General features: G+C 38.9%; 1 pseudogene; it reads left to right on the forward strand.

The window, feature by feature from the left end:
- Positions 1-1,103: 1,103 nt before the first annotated feature.
- On the forward strand, positions 1,104-2,034 carry LOC123456081 (annotated as a pseudogene).
- The last annotated feature ends 22,120 nt before the right edge of the window (positions 2,035-24,154 follow it).

Raw genomic sequence — 24,154 nt, forward strand, 5'->3', positions numbered from 1 at the left:
TTTTGTTCATTATTTATTTATTTATTTGAGAGTGACAGACACAGGGAGAAAGACAGATAGAGGGAGAGAGAGAGGATGGGCGCGCCAGGGCTTCCAGCCACTGCAAACGAACTCCAGACGCATGCGCCCCCTTGTGCATCTGGCTAACGTGGGACCTGGGGAACCGAGCCTCGAACCGGGGTCCTTAGGCTTCATAGGCAAGCGCTTAACCGCTAAGCCATCTCTCCAGCCCGACTTTTTTCTCTTTCTTTCTTTCTTTTATTTTTTTTTTTTTTTTTGATTTTATTAGTTGTGGTCTCACTCCACTCCAGGTTGACCTGTAATTCACTATGTATTCTCAGGGTGGTCTTGAACTCACAGTAATCTTCCTACCTCTGCCTCCAGAGTGCTGGGATTAAAGGCGTGTGCCACCATGCCCAGCTCCTCAGTGTAGACTTTTAAAAACTATTTTCTTTCTTTAAGAGAGAGAGAATGGGTGTTCCAGGACCTCTAGTCACTGCAAATAAACTCCAGATGCATGTACCATCTTGTTCACCTATCTTACCTAGGTACTGGGAAATCAAACCTGTGTCCTTACATTTCACAGGCAAGCACCTTAACCACTAAGCAATTTCTTTAGCCCTCTGTATAGACTTAAAGAAACTTCAAAGAAATCATGATGTTTATTTGCTTTCTGATATATGTTTTATTTCTTCTATTTATAGATATGTGAGTCTCAGATAAGAATTTTATGGCCACTCTCACCTTTATCCTTGACAATGGCTGGCATGATTAAGTACAGTCCTCACTTCCTTATAACATGTATATTTCTTCATAATATTTCTCAACAGTTTACTTCAGCAAGTCACTTATAAACATGATGTAAAAATTATATAATGTCAAGTTTTATTTTCACCTCTTAATCTAGCTCTCTCCCACTGTTACCCTTAAAAAGTTTCTAATTGTGTGTTCTCAGTAAAATAAAAATGCTCAATACAATTTTGCATCTGGATGCAACAAAGTATTTGTTACTAGAAAACTACAAACTGGGCATAAGTAAATGTTTATCATAATTGAAAAATTATGTGATTATTCTTTTTACACATGTGCTTTTCTGGGAAATCATGCAAAACCAGAGCTTTGTAACTGAGTTTGTCTTGCTCGGATTACCCCTGACTTCAAGTGTCCAAAAACTAGTATTTATTTTCATTTGTCTACATTGCAACTATCAGTGGTAACATGCTAATTTCAGTGACCATCCTGTGCAGCCCCACACTGCTGGGCTCCCCCATGTACTTCTTCCTGGCATTCCTGTCCTTGCTGGATGCATCCATTTCTTCTGTCATGACTCCAAAGATGATCATGGACTTGCTACATGAGAGGAAGACCATCTCTTTTGAAGGATGCATGACACAGCTCTTTCTTCTACATTTCTTTGGTGGGACAGAGATGATTGTCCTCACAGTCATGGCCTACGACAGATATGTGGCCATTTGCCAGCCCCTGCACTACTCTTCCATCATGAACTGGAGGCTCTGTGGCTCGCTGATGGGGGTCGCCTGGACTGGGGGCTTCCTGCACTCCATCATACAAATCATCTTCACTTTGCAGCTGCCCTTCTGTGGGCCCAATGTCATTGATCACTTCATGTGTGACTTGTTCCCATTGCTGGAGCTTGCCTGCACCGACACTCACATCTTTGGCCTTTTGGTAGTTGCCAACAGTGGTCTGATCAGCATCATAGTTTTCTTCCTGTTGCTTGTCTCCTACTGCTACATCTTATTCTCTCTGAGAACTCACAGCTCTGAAGGGCGGAGGAAGGCTCTGTCTACCTGTGGGTCCCACATTGCTGTTGTGGTTTTGTTCTTTGTTCCATGCATATTTACTTACGCTAGTCCTCCAGCATCTTTCTCCTTTGACAAAATGGTAGCCATATTTTACACCATGTTAACTCCTTTGCTCAATCCTATAATTTATACTTTAAGGAATAAAGAAGTGAAAAGTGCCATGAGAAAACTGTGGGAGAGATTAGTATTGGTCTCTTATGAGAAATAAGAAAGGTATAATTTAATGTAAAGAGTACAGTCAAAATTCTCAGACCAAGACTTTGTGGGATTTTCATTACATGTAATGTAATATGGCATTTCCTGCATTGAGAAATTACATTATTTGGGATCTTAAAAATTATGCTTGACCTTTTACAACATATATCTTGAATTGGAAACTTGATAGCTTCTTGTGTCAATAAAAGGTAATTGAATATTTTACTAGCCTAAAATCTAATAAATCAAATAATTCATATCAAAATGATCTGTCGTATTATTTGGATACTGACTATGCTTTCAAAAATGTGTGAGGGATAAACAAAATGCCAAATGTACTGGAAATATAAAATAACTCAAACCATTTCAAATGAAAAGAAGTGTTGATTTTGGATAGTTATTTCATTGACTGAAAAATCAAAAAAGGAAGCCTGGCATGGTGGTGCATATCTTTAATCCCGGCTCTCTGGAGGCAGAGGTAAGAGGATCGCTGTGAGTTCAAGGCCACCCTGAGAATACAGAGTCAATTCCAGATCAGCCTGGGCCAGAGTGAGACCGTACCTTGAAAAACAAAATCAAAAAAGAAAACTAAACTATAATTGTCCCTAGATCATATGACTCCATAATTTCAGGTGAGTTCCATTGAATTTCACTTCACTATCTGATCCACTTTTTGAATTTGTTAAGATACAGAATGTAGTTAGCCCATTCCTACATATTTTTGAGATAGCTTTGTGTAATATGGCCACTTTTTAAAAACAAATTCTGGGAGAATAGATAGGGAAGAGCTCATAAGGAATCACCCATGAGCATAATTTTTTTTTCAAGTATATGCTTAGGTATTTTTATTATTGAAAATCTTTTCAAAAATTGTACATGATCTCTTCCTACCACCCACTTTTGTCTTCCAGTCTTCATTCCCATCCAACAAAGCCCTCTTCTTTTCTCCTATTCATTATTTTGATGTCTTTTTTGGCCTTATTTGTCATTCAAAGAAACATGTTGATGGGCTAAATATTATGCAGATCTTGTGCAGGTAATTTAGCTGCTGTGAGGTCATGAATGCCATGACCAATTTTTGTCTGGAAGACAGTGTTCCAAAGCACTCCTTCTCACTCTTTGGCTCTTACATGCTTTGTGCCTCCTCTTCCACTATGGCCCCTGAACCTTAGAGATTTCGTTTTTAGCTGTCTCAGCAACATCGACATTGATTTTCGTAGTGTATTCACTGAGCTACATTGCTACCAACAATGGAGAAGTGTTCTTGTTTGCCCACATTCTCATCAGCATTTATTGTCATTTGGTTTCTTAATAATGGGCATTCTGACATGAGTGAGATGGAGAGAGAGAGAGAGAGAAAGAGAGAGAGAATGAATAGGTAGAGCAGTGTTTCCTGCTACTGTAAACAAACTCCAGACACATGCATCAGTTTGTGCATCTGGCTTTACATGGATATGGGGGAATCAAATCCAAGTCATTAGGCTATGCAGGCAAGCACCTTCACTGAAGAACCTTCTTTCCAGGCCATTTGCCCCTATTTTTATGGTTTCTTTTCATCTGCTGACTTTTGGTTTGACTTACTTTTCTGTGTCCAAGCCTTCAGTAGTATCATTAAGTTATTTATTTGTGACCTTTCTAATTTCTTTCTTTTTTTTTTTCCTTTGGTTTTTCAAGGTAGAGTCTCACTGTGGTCCAGGCTGACCTGGAATTAATTATGTAGTCTCAGGGTGGCCTTGAACTCACAGCAACCCTCCTACCTCTGCCTCCCGAGTGCTGGGATTAAAGGCATGTGCCACCATGCTGGGCTTCTAATTTCTTAATAGAGGTACTTAGAGCTACTAATTTCCCTCTTAGGACTGCCTTCATCATATCCCATTGTTTTTGGCATATGCTGCTTCATTGTTATTTGTTTCTAGATATTTTTATAGCCCATATGACATTTTACTTTAACTCTGTGACTTCAGAAATATAAAGTGGTTACATTTTTGTTGTTTATTAAGCCAGTAAGTTTTTGGTAATTTAATAGAGTACCAATGCAAAATTAATATGAGTCAGAAGCAAATACAAATAACACATGCTTTCTAGTTCATTTTATGAGACCAGTATTACTGAGATCCAAAAATTAGACCAGGATAATACAAATAAAGGAAATAACAGAGCAATACAATCTTATAAATTTAAACATGAAAATCCCCCAAAGATATTAACAAACAGAATCTCACAATCTATAAAATAATTACATTTCAATAAAAAATTCTTACTAAGTTCTATAAATAAATGAGTTTTACTTAAGATATAGCAGACTCTTCACTGTTCAAAACTCAATCAATACAATCCAAAATAAGAACTAAGAAAAAATAAAAGCCATATAATCACATGATTTTACATAGAAAAATGTTTTAAAAACACTCATTTATGAGAAAAATCTTTTAAAGATGGTACAGGAAAAATTACTTCAACTTGAAAAAAAATGTTCAAATAATTATAGGTAACATCTACTTTATTAGTGAAATATTAATGTTAAGAACAACATAAATTCCTTTCCTCATAATTTATTAAACAGTACTTGAAATCCTAGATATAGCAACAAAATAAGATAAAATAAATAACACTATGCATATTAGAAAGTAAGCCAGGCATGGTGGTGCATGTCTTTAATCCCAGCACTTAGGAAGCAGAGGTAGGTGGATCACTGTGAGTTGGAGGTCACTCTGAGACTACATAGTGAATTCCAGGTTAGTCTGGCCTAGAGAGTTAGACTCTACCTTGAAAAACCATTTAAAAAATGAAGAAAAAAAGAAAGAAATTTTAAGTCTAGTTATAAATGATATGAATTATAGAAAGATTATTGTATTAATTGAAAACATTACTGTATGAACACATTACATATTGGTCATATTACCTCTGGGTTTTACTCATATTTTCTCTCACCCCCCCCCCCACTCAGGGTTCTTCTTGATGGGGCTCTAAGTATTCACTGTGAGGTCATGGATGCACCAGTCAGTCTCATATTGTGTGCATCAACATGAATGTATGTTTTGTGTATGTGTGTGTGTATGTGCACAGAGGGGGAGACAAAGCCACAGAATAAACCCTTCCTCCATTATTTTAGCTTTCTCTGCATCAAAGTGAGCCTAAGAGGGCATGTTTTAAACCTCCTTAAGGGTTGACCTTTAATCCACATCTGATTCTCTGCTTTGATGAGTTTGACGTCTCCTCAGCATCTAATTCCATGTCTCCAAAGGAAGTTCTCAGGCTAGTTATAAGAGCAGCCTTCATAGTGAATCTGATGCTTCCTCTGTAGTGTCTCCTGAGCCCTTACAGATGTACTAGAGATGAGTGAGCTTCTGCTAGACAGTTGCCTTTCTTTTCTTCTCTACTGATGGGTTTGGATTTGCCCCAGTATTGCAGCCATCTGTAAAAAGCAGATTCACTAAACAAGATTGAAAGCAGACTGGATCAAAGAGGATAAACATAACTGGACTTTTGGATGGGAATGAACTCTTTGTTTAGCCAAATGACAGTAGGAGCTTCCCTCTAGGGTCATGCCCTTCTAACCCATAGGCTTCTGAATTGGTTATCAGTACCAGGTATGAATTCTTTCCCACTGAGAGGGCCTCATACCCAATGTTTTTAAATTTATTTTTATTTATTTATTTGAGAGAGAATGGATGTGCCACAGCCTCCAGCCACTGCAAATCAACTCCAGACAAATGTGCCACCTTGTGCATCTGGATTACGTGGGTTCTGGAAAATCAAGCCTCAAACCAGGGTCCTTAGGCTTCATAGGCAAGCGCTTAACTGCTAAGCCATCTCTCCAGTGCCAGGATACTTATTTTTTTTATTTTTGGTTTTTTGAGGTAGGGTCTCACTCTAGCTCAGGCTGACCTGGAATTCACTATGTAGTCTCAGAATGGCCTCAAACTCACATTTATCCTCCTACCTCTGCCTCCCAGAGTGCTGGGATTAAAGTTGTGTGCCACCATGTCCAGCTGAGATATTCATTTTTATGACTTGTAAATGGGACTGATTTCCTCATTGTGTTCTCCATATATTTGTCATTGATATATATGAAGGCTATGGAAATTTTTTTTATTTTTATTTTTATTTATTTATTTGAGGGGGGGGAGAGAGAGAGAATGGGCATGCCACTACAAACAAACTCCAGACACATGTGCCACCTTATGCATCTGGCTTACTTGGGCCCTGGGGAATTGAACCTGGGTCCTTTGGCTTTTTGGGAAAGCACTTTAACTGCTAAGCCATTCCTTCAGCCCACTACTGAAAGATTTGATCAGCTTTAGGAGTTTTATTATTTTTTTCATGAATTCATGGGATAACTTACACATAGAAACATTTCATCTGCAAACAGGGCTGGTTTGACTTTTTCCTTTCCATTTGAATCCTTTTATTTCTTTCTTTTGTCTTATTTATAGAGCTATTACTACATATATTATGTTAAATAGCAGTGGTGAATGTGGACACCACTGTCTTCTTCCAGATTGTAGTGGGAATGATTCAAGTTTTTCCCCATTTAATATGATATGAGCTTTAGGTCACTTCTTATAGCCCTTATTATGTTGAGATGTGATTCCTACATCCCTACCCTCTATAGTGTTTTAATCATAAATGGATATTGTATTTTGTCAAAAAACATTTCTGTATCTATTGAGATGATCATGTAGTTTCTGTCCTTATGTTTATTTATGCTATGTGTTACATTCATTGATTTTGTATTTTGAAACTACCCCATGTCTCTGGGGTTAAACCTACATGATTGAGGTGGATAACACTTTTGATGTGTTCTTGGGCTTGATTTGCAAGAATTTTGTTGAGACACTTTGCCTCTATATTCATGGATATTTGTCTATAATTTTGTTTTCCTGTTGTGTCTCTATCTGTTTTGGTATTAGCTTAATGCTGGCTTCATATAAGGAGTCAAAGAACATTTTGTGATATAGCTTAATAAGGAGGGATATTTGCTCACTAACAGAGTTAATTGGATGAAGGGCAAAGCATCACATCTGGAGGACAAGAGAGAAGAAACAGTTCAAGGGTCCAAAAACTTTGATGAGTTCAAAAATTCATGTGAGCAGAACATAAGGGAATTGTGGGATACCCTAAAACAACCAAACAGTTGGATCATGGGAAAACTAGAAGGGGAAGAAATTCAGGCCAAAGTATGTAAAACATATGTAATAAAATTACTGAAGGAAACTTTCCCACCTTCTCAAAAGAAAGATCCATTCAGATACCAGAAGTTCACAGAACTCCAAACAGACTAGACCAACCAAGAAACTCTATGGCACATCATCATTAAAACTCTAAACAATGAAAACAAAGAGAGAGTACTAAAAGCTATAAGAGAGAAACAACACATTACATACAAAGGCAATCTGATCAGAGTTACCTTAGATTTCTCAATGGAAACTATGAAAGCCAGAAAAGTCTGCAGCAGAACACCTCAAGATATGAAACATGACTTCCATCCTAAACTACTGAACCCAGTGAAATTATCCCACATAATAGATGGTGAAAGGAAAAATTTCCAGGTTAAAAGCCAGCTCTATGATTATGTGAACACAAAGCCAAATCTACAGAGAATACTTCATGGAATACTCCATACACACAAGATTGGTCAAATGACCAATATTAAGAACCAAGAAGAGAAAGATCACAATAGCCAAAACTAGAACATGCTCAAAAACGTACAAAGTCTAAGAAAGCACCAAACCCCATAAAACCTCCAACATAGCAAGGATAAATTCAAATTTTACAGTTATAACCTTAAATATTAATTGTCTGAACTCACCCATCAAACAAGTTAACAGCGTGGATCAAAACAATGGACTCTGCTGTCTTTGAGAAACCCACCTCATCACTAAGGACAGACACCTTCTCAGGGTGGAAGGATGGAAAATGACTTTCCAAGTTATGAAGGCCAAGTTGATGGTGGAGGCAAAGTTGCTCTACTCAATTGATAAAGTACCATCTTGGAGGAGGCTTCCACATGGCTGTAACTTTATGATGAAGCTGAAACTATTTGGTTTCCTGTATTTGGTTTTCTTATCAGCAATAGCACTCCTGTCTTTTTCAGGCTTTCAAGAAAAGGAAACTGAAACTGTTCTCTGCTGTAGAGAAATAAGAGGGCTGAAGGAAAATAAAACTAAAAACATTTTTACAGACATATGCTCCCTAGATAAATATAAGAATATGACTAATAAAGAGTTCTTGGTAAATTTATGGAAAAAAAGAATTACTTGATCCTCCCATTACAACACTAGAAATTCTAAAGTCACCTCAAGGAGCTAAGGCAAATGCACTTAGGTTTCCTGACCTTACTGACCTACCTCTACCTTATACAGGAACTTATGATGAAAACTTAGGTCATGTAGTAAATAAGAATGAAAAATAGATATGCAAAAGTTCATTACCCTTCTTGGAATGGCTTGCTCGATCAGTCCCTGCTTGGTGTTTTGTTATCCAGAGAACAATAGAACTCTTCAATCAAACAGGTTAATAAGTACTTTGCTAAGCTTGGTTATAAGGAATGTATAAGAAAGTTAGAAGAAGGACCTTTTGGTATGATACAGTCTGTCTAGCACTTGGCTGTTTTTGTTTGTTTGTTTTTTTGCTGCAAATTGAGTATTTTGGTATTTCATGGAAAATAATCCTGCTTTTGTTCTGTAGTAACATAAATAAAACACAAGGCTTTGAGAAAGGCAGTGACACCTGAATCACCTGAAATAGCAATCTGGTGTCTCTCATTCTTCCCCTGACAACTCTGCATTTCCTTCAAGGACCTCATTCCAGCTGGGGCTGGTTCCAGCATCCAAGCAAATTGGAATAAGAAATAAGTGCATGTAACTATATTAATATCTGATAAAATAGAATTCAAATCAAAAGTAATAAAAACAGAAAAAGAGTTGATAGAATTTTAATTAATCCTTCAAACTCATTAGATGTAAAAGGTTTATACAAATGATTTACCTCTTTCTTCTAGGTTTAGTTTTCATAGGTCATATGAGTCAAGAAATGCATCTGTTTCTTCAAGATTTTTAAAATTGTGACAGTATGTTTTTCAAATATGTCCCAATGATTATTCAAATTTTATTACTATCTTTTGCAACAATTTCTTTCTTAAAAATCTCTATCCTTGTTGATTAAAATCTTCTCTCTTTTTCTATTGATCTATTTGGCCAGAAATTTATCAATCTTGTTCATTTGTTTAAAGAACCAGCTTTTTGCTTCATTAATTTTTAAAATTGTTTTCTCCATTTACCATTTTCTGCCCCCATCTTGATTATTTCTTTCCATCTGATATTTTGGGATTTGTATTTTCTTTTTTTCAAGGTTTTCTGATGGATTATTAGTTTTTGATATCCTGATATGTTGGTAATGTATGCATTTAGAGGTATAAACATTTTCTTAGGACCATGTTCACAGTGCCCAGTTTACAGTGCCCAGTAAGATTTGGTATGGTTGTTTTCATTATTGTTAAGTTCTAGGGAATTTTTTATTTCCTTTTTGGTTCATTCATTATTCAATAGTTTGTTGTTCATACTCTAGAAAATGTTTCTCTTGTTAATTTCTAGCTTGATTGCATTCTGGTCAGATATATGTAAGGGGTTACACAAGTTTTCCAAAATTTTTAAGGGCAATTGCTTTAAATTTTAATACATGACCTATTTTAGAGAGGATTCAATGAGGTGCTCTTCATTTTGGGTGCAATGCTCTGTCCTCCACATGATCTATTCTGTTCATATGGTTTATTGTTATCCTTTTAAATGGGTTATTTCCTTTCTGATCCCCATTAGGTTTGTCTTCAGCATCTACATCTCTTTACTTAACTCCATTTTAATTTGCTGATTTGTCTTTCATGGTATTAATTGATACATTAGGTCATGTCCTCATTGAGATGATTAAACTGTCAATTTAGTTACTGTTTGTTTCATTTTTTGATTCCCATCCATTCTATTATAAAATCTTTTGAGTTCTTTTTGATGCTCTTGCAATTAATCTGCCATCTGTTGAGTCTTTGTTCTTTCATTTTTTTCTGTTTCACTTCCATTTCATTTAGGCATATATTGAGTTGTTTTTGATGTTTTTTTTTTCCATTACATTCAGCCAGCTGTTTATGGCCACATTAAGTTTTTTGAATATGTTTATTGTAATTGTATTTAGATTTCTTTGTCTTGTATTTGCTGTAAGTAGTTTTCTATGGAGGCTTCCACTATGTGTCTAGGGCATTCTTGGAGTGGATATCATACCTTGATTTTTCATGGTATCTGTTTTGCAATTGGAGATAGTCTTTTTGTCTGGCTGAGAAAGAAGCAACAATACCTTTTGTAGAATCTATGTTGAGTGGCCTGGTCAGCCTTGATCCGAGTAGGTTTGAATAGAGGTCTATTCGCAGGTTAGGGCTATGTATGTACAATGGAATCTGAGCAGAGCCTTCCTTGTGTGTGCAATCTCCATGTGAGTCTGGGCTGGGAATTAGGCATCTTGGTGTACTCAGTGCTCACAGCTGGTGGTGCAGTCAGCTCAGGTGGTCCTACTCTAGCAACATGTTGGCAGCAGGCAGAGAGTGAGGTCAGTGCCAAATGGGGCTGATCCCCATTTCCAGAATTCAGAGGATAGAGTTTTATATAAAGAGGGGGGTAGCCTTGTGGGAGAGGTGCTTACCTGAATCCTAGGTACACAGCTTGGTGCCCAGGATTAGGGTGAATGATCAGCTCAGCAGTTCCTACTCCAGCCTCTCCTTGGTTTTTATCATGAAAGAATGTCGTATTTTATCCTTAAGTCTGGTGAAATAGTTTCATTTTTCTTTTTGGTTTTGTTTTGTTTGCTTTTTTAAAAAAAATTTTTTTGTTTATTTATTTATTTGACAGCAACAGACAGAGAGAGAGAAAGAGGCAGAGAGAGAGAGAGAAAGAGAGAGAGAGAGAGAGAGAGAGAGAGAGAGAATGGGCATGCCAGGGCTTCCAGCCACTGCAAACGAACTCCAGATGCATGCGCCCCCTTGTGCATCAGGCTAACATGGGTCCTGGGGAATTGAGCCTCGAACCAGGGTCCTTAGGATTCACAGGCATGTGCTTAACCACTAAGCCATTTCTCCAGCCATTTTGTTTGCTTTTTTGAGGTAGGGTGTCACTCTTGATCAAGCTGACTTGAAATTCACTGTGTAGTCTCAGAGTGGCCTCAAACTCATGGTGATTCACCTATCTCTGTCTCCTGAGTGTTGGGATTAAAGTCATGCACCCTTACATGTGGATAAATATTGAGTTTTATCTCAATATGTTTAGCCATATTTTCACCCTTGGTATAATGACCTTCAACAAGGCTCCAGTTCTTAAGTTGCCACAAGAAACACATGGGTTTATGGAGATACCTAATTGGAACCACCACAATACGCCCTGCCCCTCATAAAATTATGACCGTCTATGATACAAAATGTAGTGCATTCAGTACAACTTTGAAAGACCCTATGTTTTTATTTCAATCCTAACACTGTTCAATTACCTTCATGGTCTAGTCTTTTAACTGTTAGTGCTGAAACCAAATAATAATAATAATCAGAATAAATATTCACACTGCAAAAGATGACAAGGAAAGATTGAACCAATTCAAAATCTAAAACAATCAGCGTTAATATCAAATCCTTTCACTCAAGTCCAGTGATGAAGTCTTTGGAATTCCATTTCTCTCTCTACACCTGGGTTGCTCAAAACCTGGGGAAACTCCCTCACATGCTAGTAGCTTTCCTTGGTGTGGTAGTTTGATTCAGGTGCCCCCATAAACTTAGGTGTTCTGAATGCTAGGTTCCCAGCTGATGGAGATTTGGGAATTAATGCCTCCTGGAGGGAGTGTATTGTTTGGGGCAGGCTTATAGGTATTAAAGCCGGTATTCCCTTGCCAGTGTTTGGCACACTCTCCTGTTGCTATGGTCCACCTTATGTTGTCCAGGGTGTGATGTCCACCCTCTGCTCATGTCATCATTTTCCCCTGCCATCATGGAGCTTCCCCTTGAGCCTGTAAGCCAAAATAAAACTCTTTTTCCCAGAAGCTGCTCTTGGTTGGGTGATTTCTACCAGCAATGCAAACCTGACTGCAACACTTGGCAATCATCCCATAGTCCTGGCATCTCCACTGAATCTCCATTGCAGCCTATGGTTCACTCTCATGGCTCAGTCAGACCTTTCCTGTGGGACTTCTTTCAACCCTGTCTAACATTCCTCATGGCCATTTTTTAAAGATATTTATTTATTTATGACAGAGAGATAGATAGAGTGAGACAAAGAAAGAGAGACAGAGAGAAGGTGAGAGTGGGTGTGCCAGGGCCTCTAGCCACTGCAAACAAATTCCAGACACATGTGCCAACATATGCATCTGGCTTACATGACACTTAGAGAATCAAACCTGGGTCCTTAACCTTCACAGGCATGCACCTTAACCATGAAGCCATCTCTCCACCCCCCCACCCCCATGGCCATTTCTTGTAAAACCAAACTGTACTGAAAAAATCCAATGACTCTTTCCTTCCTTTTTTATACTTCCATAGTATCAGATAAGCTACCAGAATTGCTAATTAAAGGGAGAAAAGTTGACTTTAAAAAGCAGGACAGTCCTTCAGCATTTGGGTACCCTTCTTTCAAGATTCAGCATTTTTCATGCTGTCCCAATGCATAACATCAGGCCCAATTTCAATAGTCTAATCTGTCTATCAGTTGCAGTTGAACAGGCACTGTGTCATCTAAAGCTTCATTTATGAATGTGCCACATCTCTTTGCTCACACCAGTTCATTTTTACACAATACAAAACACTGGCTGGCCCTCTCATGGATGGATTTAGTACATTTTTCCCCAGGTGCTGTGAATTTATGTGTTCAAAGGCCATATCATATTCAGGAAAAGGAGCACCACAGCATTCTTCCTTATCCTTCAGCTCTTATGTCCTATTTTCCCCCACTTCACTGATGATCCTGAAGCCTTATAAGGGATGATATAGATGCCCCGGTAGAGCTAACTACCCAGTAGTCAAGTATTTTCAACATTTCAACCAATTATGGGAATCTGAATTAACTTCAGCCCTCTGCAAATAGAAATTTTTTCTTTGAAGAGGACAGCACCATTAATATAAATATAAATAGAAACACAAGCATTCAGGGGGTATTTGACAAAACATCAATTTAACAAAATGACAACAGTAGATCTCCCACTATGTCCAATGACCTCTGTAATCACAGATTTTGAATTGTTTTATATAATCAGGTATGAATTCCTTCTCATAGAGAGTTTCTCAACTCCAATAAAAAGGGGTTGATTACATCCAGAGCAGTCATGACACTATTGCACCAAATGGGCAAAAACAAAATCAAGCAACAACAAAAGCCCAAATAACAACAAAGAAACTAGGATCATTTGCAGATGATGTAAGCTGTCTAGTACTAAAGACAGAAAGAAAAAAAAATCCCTAAAGACACCAGAAAATAGAAGGACATTTTCAAGTAAGACCATATTTCAATTTACTAGGTGATTTTAAATTTCTTAATTGTGTACCTAGATAAAATTTATTACAATTATGCAATGATCATCCAAATTTAGACATAACTAGTGAATGTATGACTGGAACCCCAGAACTCATGAAGGAGACATATAAGAACCACATGTGTTGGGTAGCCTGGCTACATAACGGGATCAAGACTAACCTTGGAAACAGGAAGTTCTTGTCTTAAAACAAAAAACAAACAACAACAAAAAAAAAAAACATGACTTTTGGTCAAGATGGCATTCTAACTGCGCTGTACCTCTTTGGGAAGGAAATGGAAGGCATTATGTGTTCACTGGGTCTTTTAGGGGAGAGCAATCTCAAGTAGATTGCCAGTGGGAGGGCACGGATGGGAAAAAGAAGGGAATCTGCCCAGGTTCTCAGCCCACCAGTCCCCTAGTCCTCTAGCCACAGTCCCAGCCTCAGGATACTCCCTCACTTACTGCAGGAAAGAGGACCCAGGCCAGCATAGTTCCACTTGCCTCACTGCACAGGGGCAATCTCCGGCTAACCACATGCACCCTCAGGAATGCTCTCCCTGCCAGCCTGCAAGAGCTCAGGCCCTATCTGTCCATCTGCCTGCCATAAGCATGTGTACACACAAGCTAAAGGAAGACATAAAGAAATGTAAGGGTGAATTCCAAGAAGCATCAAGAAAATGATAAAATGATGTGAAAAGGGAACTTGACAGAGCGATGTAAACTATACATAGGAAAGTAGTAGAAAATTCAAACCTAATAGAACAAGTCCAAAACTCTTTAGAAACTTTCAAGAATAGAGTCAGCCATGTGGAGGATAGAAACTCAGATCTGGAAGACAGGACAAAAGAAACAATTCAAGAGTGCAAATTTTTAATAAGTTCAAAAATTTCTGTGTGCAGGACATGAGGGAATTGTGGGATACCCTTAGATGTACTAACATTTGGATCATGGGAATACCAGAGGGGAAGAAATTCAGACCAAAGGCATGGAGAATTTATTTAACAAAATTATCAAATAAAACTTTCCCACTGGGCTGGAGAGATGGCTTAGCAGTTAAGCGCTTGCCTGTGAAGCCTAAGGACCCCGGTTCAAGGCTCGGTTCCCCAGGTCCCACGTTAGCCAGATGCACAAGGGGGCGCACGCGTCTGGAGTTCATTTGCAGAGGCTGGAAGCCCTGGCGCGCCCATTCTCTCTCTTTCCCTCTATCTGTCTTTCTCTCTGTGTCTGTCGCTCTCAAATAAAAATAAAAAAAAAAAAAACTTTCCCACTCTCTCAAAAGAAAGGTCCATCAAAATACAAGAAGCTAACAGAACTCCAAACAGATAGTACCAAAGAGAAACTCTCCAATACATATTGTCATTAAGACTCTAAACATTGTCAACAAAGAGAAAAACCTAAAAGCAGCTAGGGAAAAACAGCACATCACTTTTAAAGGTAACCCCATCAGAATCACTTTAGACTTCTCAGTGGAAACACTGAAATTCAGAAGGGCATGGAAAGGAACACTGCAAAGTCTAAGAACCTATGGCTTCCAATCCAAACTACTTTACCCAGCAAAAGTACCCCTCATAATAGATTGTGAAAGACAAACTTTCAATGACAAAACCTAGCTTTACAATTATCTGAACACAAAACCAACCAAACAGAGATTTTTGGGAAATTCTCCACACAGAAGGATCAAATAATCAACCTCAAATGCCTACAAGAAGCAGATCATAATAACCAAACTCAGAGAAGGCACAAAAATTTCCATGAAAACACCAAACCACATATAATGACACAATAAGGCAGGGATCAAATCAAATCTTATAGTCATTACCTTAAATATCAATGGCCTTAATTTCCCCATCAAGAGATACAAGCTAACAGGGTGGATCAGAAAATTATACCCCTCAATCTGCTGTCTTCAAGAAACCTACCTCACTACTAAAGATAGACACCTCCTCAGGGTGAAAGGTTGGAAAATGATATTCCAAGCAAATGAGAATAAGAAACAAGGAGGCACAGAGACTTCAAACCAAAAAAATAATCAAAAAAAGACAAAGAAGGCCACTTCCTACTTATCAAGGGAATGATCCACCAAGAGGATACCACAATCATAAGTGTCTATTCACCAAAAACAGGGCACCACAGTTCATAAAACAAAACCTACTTGACAATAAAACAGAAATAACCACCAACAACATCATAGCTGGGGACTTCAACACAACATTATCAGTAATACATAAATTATACAAACAGAAACTCAATAGGAAAGTAATAGAGCTCAACAAAACCATAGATCACTTAGACATAACAGACATTTACAGAACATTCCATCTCAAATCTATAGACTACACATTCTTCTCAGTAGCCCATGGAATATTCTCTAACATAGATCATATACTGGGCCACACAGCCTGCTTCCACAAATGTAGGAAGATTGACATAATTCCCTGCATTAGATCAAATCACAATGGTATATTGCTAGAAATCAACAACAAAAGACCCATCAAGAATCCCATTGGCTTCTGGAAACTGAACAGCACACTTTTAAACAATAAATGGGTAGTGAACAAAATAAAAAATGCAATTGCAAAATTTCTAGAAATGAATAAAGAAGAGCACACATCATACTAAAATTTATGATGCACAATAAAGGTGGTCCTCAGGGGGATATTCATAGCACTAAATGCCTTCATAAGAAAGACAGAGAGATCCCAAATCAATCACTTAACTATCCACCTAAAGGCACTGGAAAAGCAAGAAAAATCCAACCCAAAAAACTCCAGATGGAAAGAAATAATTAAGATCAGAGCCGAAATTAATGAATCAGAAACTAAGAAAATAATTAAGAATATTGATGAAACAAAGAGGTGGTTCTTTTGAAAAAATAAACAAGATTGACAAACCCCTGGCCAATTTGATCAAGCAAAAAGAGAGAGAGAGAGAGAGAGAGAGAGAGAGAGAGAGAGATTCTTCAAATTAACAAAATTGGAAATGAAAAAGGAGAGATCACAAGAGACATAAGTAAAATTGGGAGAAACATCAGCACTTATTCTAGAAACCTCTACTCCACAAAACTGGATAATATGGAGGAAATGGATATATTCCTGGACACATATCATCTACCAAAGCTAAACTCAGAGCAGATTACTATCACACACAACAAGATTGAAAAGGTAATAAAAAAAAAACCTCCCCAAAAGAAGAGTCCAGAACCAGATGGCCTCTCAGCTGAATTCTATCAAACCTACATGGAAAAACTCAAACCAATCTTTCTCAAACTGTGCCATACAATTGGAGAACATGGGAAAGCTATCCAACTTCCTTCTATGAAGCTAGTATCACCCTAATTCCAAAACCAGGCAGAGATGCCACAAGAATAGAAAACTACTGACCTATTTCCCTTACAAAGTTAGATGCAGAGATCCTGAGCAAAATCCTTGCAAACTGAATCCAACAACACATCAAAAGCTTTATCTACCTTGATCAAGTGGGATTCATCCCAGAAAGCAGGGGTGTTTCAACATACATAAATCTGTCAATGTAATACACCACATAAACAAGGTTAAACACAAAAACCACATGATCATTTAGATAGATGCAGAAAAGGTCCCACTAACCTTAGACTATAAGAGGGTCTACATACTTTTAATTCTCTCTAAATTAATAATAGTTATCCCACTAACCACTGCTGACTTCATTCTCTGTTGAAGACTGTGCTTCTTCCTTTTGGGGGGAGATGAACCCCATATGAAACTACAGAGGAATTGAGGAAATGAGCAAGAGTGCTGCTCTGTTAGTAAATCTGGTATTAGCACAAGGTTGAAGGGGATAGACACTGAGGACACTCAACACCTACCAAACCAGAGATCTAGAGGCTCCTAAATACCCATCACTGAAGTAGTCTTATAATGTTCCCAGCATGACTCAGAGAATTTTGGTGAAGAGGGGGCAGAAATTTTGTTAGAGCCACAAGCTGGGACATTTTGCAAAGAGACATCCACTCTCCTCCCCACAAAATACATGACCCACACTCTCTAAAGGGTTGACCTGCATCCCAAACAAGGAAGGACTCATCAGAAAAAGGGCAAGGTTTCATCTCACACTCTGTAGATGAGTGAAATCATATGACAGTTGTCCTTCTGTTATTGTGTGAGTTCACATAGAATGATCTGTTAGGAGTTTGATCACTTTTCTACAAATTTCAATGTGTCATTTTTTTCTTACATTCTGAGTAGAATTCCATCATATGTATATAGCACATTTTGGTTACCTATTCATCCAATGCTGGACACCTGGTTTGATTCCAGCTTTTAGCTATTATGAATTGTGCAGCTATAAACATGGTTGAGCAAATATCTCTGAACTGAGATGTGGAGCTTTTAGGGTAAATACCCAGTAATGGAATAACAGGGTCTACTGGTAACTCTATATTCATCCCTTTCAGGAGTCTCTGTATTTTCATAGTGGTTGTACCAATTTACATTCCCGCCAACAGTGAGTAAGAATTCTCATTTCTCCATATTATAACCAACATTTGTTTTCATTTGATTTTTTTTTTTTTTTTTTTTTTGTCTGCCATCCTTACTGGGGTAGGACGGAATCTCGTACTTGTTTTAATTTGCATTTCTCTAATGGTTAGAAATGTTAAACATTTTCTTAAGTGTGTGTTAGCCATTTCTTCCTCTGAGAACTCCCTATTTATTTCTCTGCCCCACTTTTGGGGTGGGTTGTTTGATTTTTTTTTTATTGTTGAGTTTTCTTAGTTCTTTATAGATTCTCAATATTAGGCTTATGTCAGTGGTATAGCTGAGGTATTTTCTGTCATTTAGTGGCTCTGCTTATGGTATGTTTGTCTGTTCAAAAGCTATATAGCTCCATGAGTTCCAATTGGTTGAGTGCTTGTTTAATTTCCTGGGCTACTGGGGTTTTGTTCAGGAAGTCATTTACCAGCCCTATTTCATGGAGAGTGCCTCATATTCTTTTTATCTACTATTTGAAGAGCTTCAGTTCTTACATTGAGGTCTTTAATGCATTTGGACTTGATTTTTGTGTCTGGTGAAATGAATGGGTCTAAATTCACTTTTCTACATATGCTTATCCAAATAGTCCAACACTATTTGTTGAAGATGCTGTCTTTTCTCCATCACATTATTGGTACCTTTGTCAAAGATCAAGCAGCTATAATTACTTGACCCAAGGTCTGAGTCTTCAATTCTGTTCCATTGCTCTGTTTCTGTTTTTTTTTTTTTTTGTTGTTGTTGTTTTTGTTTTTTACCAGTACCATGCTGGTTTTGTCACCATGGCTTTGTAATATAGCTTTGCAGAGGATATGTTTGGATATCTGAGGCTTTCTGCTATTCTGTATGAATTTTGCGGTCATTTTTTCAATCTCTATGAAGAATGATGCTGGAATTTTCATTGGTATTGTATTAAATCTGTATATTGCTTTTGGTAAAATTGTCATTTTCACAATATTAATTCTACTTATCCAGGAACATGGGAGGTCTTTCCATGTTCTCAAGTCCTCCTCTAATTCTTGAGTGTTTTTATGTTTTCATTATATAGGTCTTTCACATCCTTGGTTAGTGTTATTTGAAGGTATTTAATTTTATTTTTGCTATTGAAAATTGGAAAGCCTAACTGATTTCTTTCTCTTTATATTTGTCCTTTGCATATAGAAATGCTACTGATTTCTGTGTATTTTTTTTTATCCTGCATCTTTGATAAAGGAATTTATCAGCATTAGAAATTTTGAGTTACAGACTTTTTGGTCACTTGTATGTATAATCATATCAATAGTAAATGGGGGTAATTTGACTTCTTCCTTGACAATTTGAATCCCTTTTATTTCTTCCTCTTATCTTATTGTTTGGGCTAGTACTTCTAGTACTATGTTGAAGAGCAATGGTGAGAGTGGGCGTCACATCTTGTTCCTGATCTCAGTGGGAACTCCTTGAGTTTTACCAGTAAGTATTATTTGGGCTTTAGGAGCTTTATACATGGCCTTTATTATGTTGAGATATAAACCTTCCATGCCTATTCTTTCCAGTGTTTTGATCATGAAGTGGTGCTGTATTTTGTCAAAGGCCTTCTCTGCATCAATTGAGATTATCATGTGGTTCTCATGGTTAAGTTTATTTATGTGGTGTATTACATTGTCTTATTTCCATGGGTTACACCATCACCTGCATACCTGGGATGAGACCTACCTGGTCAAGGTAGATAATGCTTTTGATCTGTTGTTCAATTTGGTTTGTGTCGCAGTCTGGTTTGCATTGCTGGTAGAAATCACCCAACAAAGAGCAGCTTCTGGGAAAAAGAGATTTATTTTGGCTCACAGGCTCGAGGGGAAGCTCCACAATGGCAGGGGACAATGATGAGCAGAGTGTGGACATCACCCCCTGGCCAACATAAGGTAGACCACAGCAACAGAAGGGTGTACCAAACACTGGCATGGGGACACTGGCTATAAAGCCCATAAGCCCGCCCCCAACAATACACTCCCTCCAGGAGGCATTAATTCCCAACTCTCCATCAGCTGGGAACCTAGCATTCAGAACACCTAAGTTTATGGGGGACACCTGAATCAAACCACCACAGTTTGCAAGGACTTTGTTCAGGATCTTAGCATCTAAGTGTAAGAGTCTGAGAATCACTGAAGAAAGACCCCAGACTCAAACAGTATGTAAAAGCAAAGAGTATTTATTCTGTAGAATCAGCCAGCATGCAGGGGCCAATCATTCATACAAAACAGTGACCCTGAGAGGAGCTCTCAGGCTCCCTTTAAGCACAGCTAGAGGAATTTTGGTGGGCTTAGTCTTTTCTAACATGATTGGCTAATTTGAACAGTAGCTGTACTTGCACTCTTTTGATTGGTCCTAAGGTTATGGTGGGCTAGGTATAGGGGAATTTCAGATGGGTTAGGTAGTTCTTAAAATGATTGGATAGGCAAGCAGTAGTTACAGTTTTGCATCTCTGATTGGTTTGGGCAGAAGGGTTGTGGAAAGCACAAAAGGGACATGTCTCCAGGTACTGACTCAGCCCCTGGGCAGTTATCTTTTCTGGAAACATGTCAGGATCACTGTTGATTAACAGCCCACCCTTTCTCAGAAGCCTTGTCTGCCTCTCTGGGAAACTGGAACTTAGGCCTAGTTAGGGTGGCACCTTACAGAAGCCTGTCATGGCATCATTTGGCCTCTTCATTCCCCCCTTCAGTATGGACCCATTTTGAATCCTTGACATGTATCTAAAGGTTGGTATTGTTGTCTCAGAGCCATTAGTTGGACTGTGGCTATGCAATCCTTAACAAATTTGACCAAAGCATTAATGATACAAGGTCCACAATTAAAGGCAAACAGTAAAAGGATAAGGGGACCAGTAAGGCAGAAATTAAAGTCATCAATCAAGGGGACCAATTGAACATGGACTGATGCCATCCTTGAGATTGTTCTTTTTCTAATTTTCTTTCATGTAGTATTTTTCTAGGATGGACATAGATTTTGTTATTTATTTATTTATTCATTTATTTGAGAGTGACAGACACAGAGAAAGACAGATAGAGGGAGAGAGAGAGAGAGAATGGTCGCGCCAGGGCTTCCAGCCTCTGCAAACGAACTCCAGACGCGTGCACCCCCTTGTGCATCTGGCTAACGTGGGACCTGGGGAACCAAGCCTCGAACCGGGGTCCTTAGGCTTCACAGGGAAGCACTTAACCGCTAAGCCATCTCTCCAGCCCGGACATAGATTCTTTTATGACACTAGAGTGATTAACATAGAAACAACATTCTTCTTTTAAGGCAGTGCAGAGACCATGTTGCTGGAGGAATAATAGGTCTAGTCCCCATCTGTTCTGCAGTGCTACCTCAGGTAAGGAGGAGAGAGAGTCCTGTAAGTGGGTGACTGATTTTTCTAATTGCTTTAAATCTGTATTGATGGCTGACCTTAGGTATTTATAGTTTTTATCTTGAAGCACCAGAGTGGAGGTGCTAGTGCCTATTGCCTCAGCTAAATCAAGGCCTAGAAGAAAAAAACAATAAAACATCAGTAACAATTTCTCATTTTTTCCCATCCCATTGGCTCTAATTGTGAAGGAACATCTTGGTTGGGGTAGTAGACTATCCAGGGGATCAGCTGTACTAACACACAGAAGTCACTTGTGTGGTTGAGGACCTGGGCATGGACACAGGGGGTTAATCCTGTAGTATAAGCCCACTATCTATCTTCTGGGGGAATTAAGATCCCAGAGGCAGTGTGAAATTGGGTAGGTTACATAGAAGGGCTTGGGGAATCTAATCTCCAATGCAGAATACCTTTCCTGTCATTGACTGAAGGGTTATTTTTCCTTTTCCTGATTGTTGCTAATGGCAGGCCATTGCCTCTGCAGCCATGGAAGTTTTCTGGTACTGCTACGCCTTCATAGAGAGAGTGTTGTGTGCCAAGACACAACCAGCAGGCCTTAGTAAGTTTAGCTGAGGGCCTTATAAGTTGCCTCCATAAGTTGCCTCCAATAGTTCCAGTGGCTCAATGTTGAGTGGAGGGATGACATGAGTCACTGGTTCAGTGTTGGGGAATGGGAATGGGGCTCTACAAGTTTGAGAAATTAGGGAGGGAGATGTGATTCTTTGAGGTGGAGCCAACACTTTGTTGGATCCTAGGGGTCGTGGGGGGCATTGAATCACCTGCCAGCCTAATAGTGAATAGACCACCAGGATCTATCCCTGTCATGTATATCTTGAGTCCCCATGTCCTATCATAGGTCCAATTTCTAGTCCTTTTTCCCTTCTCTGTAAATCTGATGGTTAGGGTGTTGCATTGTTTTTTCTTACATGTCCCATTTATAAGGTGTTCTCCTATATCCTTCCCCCATGTGGCCCTATCTAGTGTAATTAAATCTGTGTCTTTGTTGGCTGATACTCATGTAAAGAGGCCAGTTGTTTCACATCCCCAGGAGGTGCAGTAGTACAGCCTAGGGCCCCCACATATTGTTTTTTGTTCTCTTGTCAGGCTATTCCCGGGAAAAACATAGATAGTCGAGGCTCGATTTCATTGCCTCCTATCCAGATAAGTGTATCCAAAACAGGGAAAGGGTTGTTGGTCATTGGATTCCCACTCCCCTTCAAAACTATCATATAAGACCACTGTGAGTTCTGACCACCATGTATATGGTGGAGCCAGCCAGGAGGTGGAGTTAAGAATAGTCCCAGTAGTGGGATTAGAGAATATCCAGTTGAGATTATAAGGTTCATGTGGGTTGTGGCAATAGGGGTTGAAGTTCGGGGGGGCACCCAAAGTTCTGAACAGCAAGCAAACATAGTAAGAAACCTAACCATAATCATCCTTAGCATCATTGTTGAGTCTCTAGCTTATGAATCCTCAGTTTGAGTGGATCCTGTGGGTATGCAATGGCTCGCCACAGTCTTGGCTTTTCTTCAGGTGCATGGTTGTCTGAATCCACCTGTGGCTCAACAGGCTTCGTGTGGGATTGATGCATCCAAGTGGGGATGCCATCCACCTTAACAGCAATTGGGGTGGTCAGGATCACGGTTAAGAGTCCCTTCCAGCCATGTTTAAGAGTCTCTTTTCCATGTCTTTTGATGAGCACTAGTTCTCCTGGCCTGAACTCATGGGGTGTAAGTGGAGATACCTTCTTATAGATGGCCTACAGCTGAGGCCAGAGATGTTCTTGCACCTGAAATAAAGCTTGTAGGGAGGAGAAGAATCTTTCATCATCAAACTCATTTAACATTTCTGCTTTTAGATTGGGCAACAAGGGTGGGGGCTTTGCATACATGATTTCAAAAGGGGTCAGCCCCATGGTGTATGGGGAGTTTCAAACTCAGAAGAGGGCAAAGGGAAGGAGACACACCCAGTCACCACCAGTTTCAAGGGTTAATTTAGTTAAAGTCTCCTTTAGGGTCTGATTCATCCCTCCTACCTGTACTGAACTCTGGGGACAATAAACACAATTAAGTTTCTGATTTGTCCCCATAATGTTAACTATAGCCTGGGGTACCAGTTAGATGAAGGCTGGCCAGTTGTCTGACCCCAAAAGAAGAGGTAAACCATATCTTGGAAAGATGTCATCTAACAGTTTCTTGGCCACAGTTGTGGCAGTCTCATTCTTACTTGGAAAAGCCTCAGTCCATCCTGAAAAGGTGTCTATAAATACTAGCCAATACCTGTATCCATATAAACCATGTTTTATTTCTGTAAAGTCAACATCCCAATTTACTCCTGGTCGGGTTCTTCTTTCCCTGACTCCCAACCAAGAAGCTCCACTTTTTGCATTTACCAGGAGGCAGACCTGGCATCAAGCTATGGCTTCTGCTGCCTGTTGTCTCGAGTTAAAAACTTTAAGGTGAACCCATCTAAGTAAGTCCTCAATCTTTTGTTGTCCTAGATGAGTACTCTGGTGTATTTGTCTGATGACTTGGCTAGCAATGTCTGATGGGAGGATGATCCTTCCATCAGGAGTCTTATTCCATCCTTGTTCCTTATAGGCTGCCATAATCCTCCATACTTCTGAATCCGTGTAGTTTGGTACCTCTGGCAAGGTTGGTGTTACCATTGGAGGCAATTTTGCCACCAGAGTAGTAGCAACCTGGAGGGCTGCTTCT

The sequence above is a fragment of the Jaculus jaculus genome, chromosome 1, assembly GCF_020740685.1.
Source record: "Jaculus jaculus isolate mJacJac1 chromosome 1, mJacJac1.mat.Y.cur, whole genome shotgun sequence".
In the NCBI taxonomy this organism is placed as follows: domain Eukaryota; kingdom Metazoa; phylum Chordata; class Mammalia; order Rodentia; family Dipodidae; genus Jaculus; species Jaculus jaculus.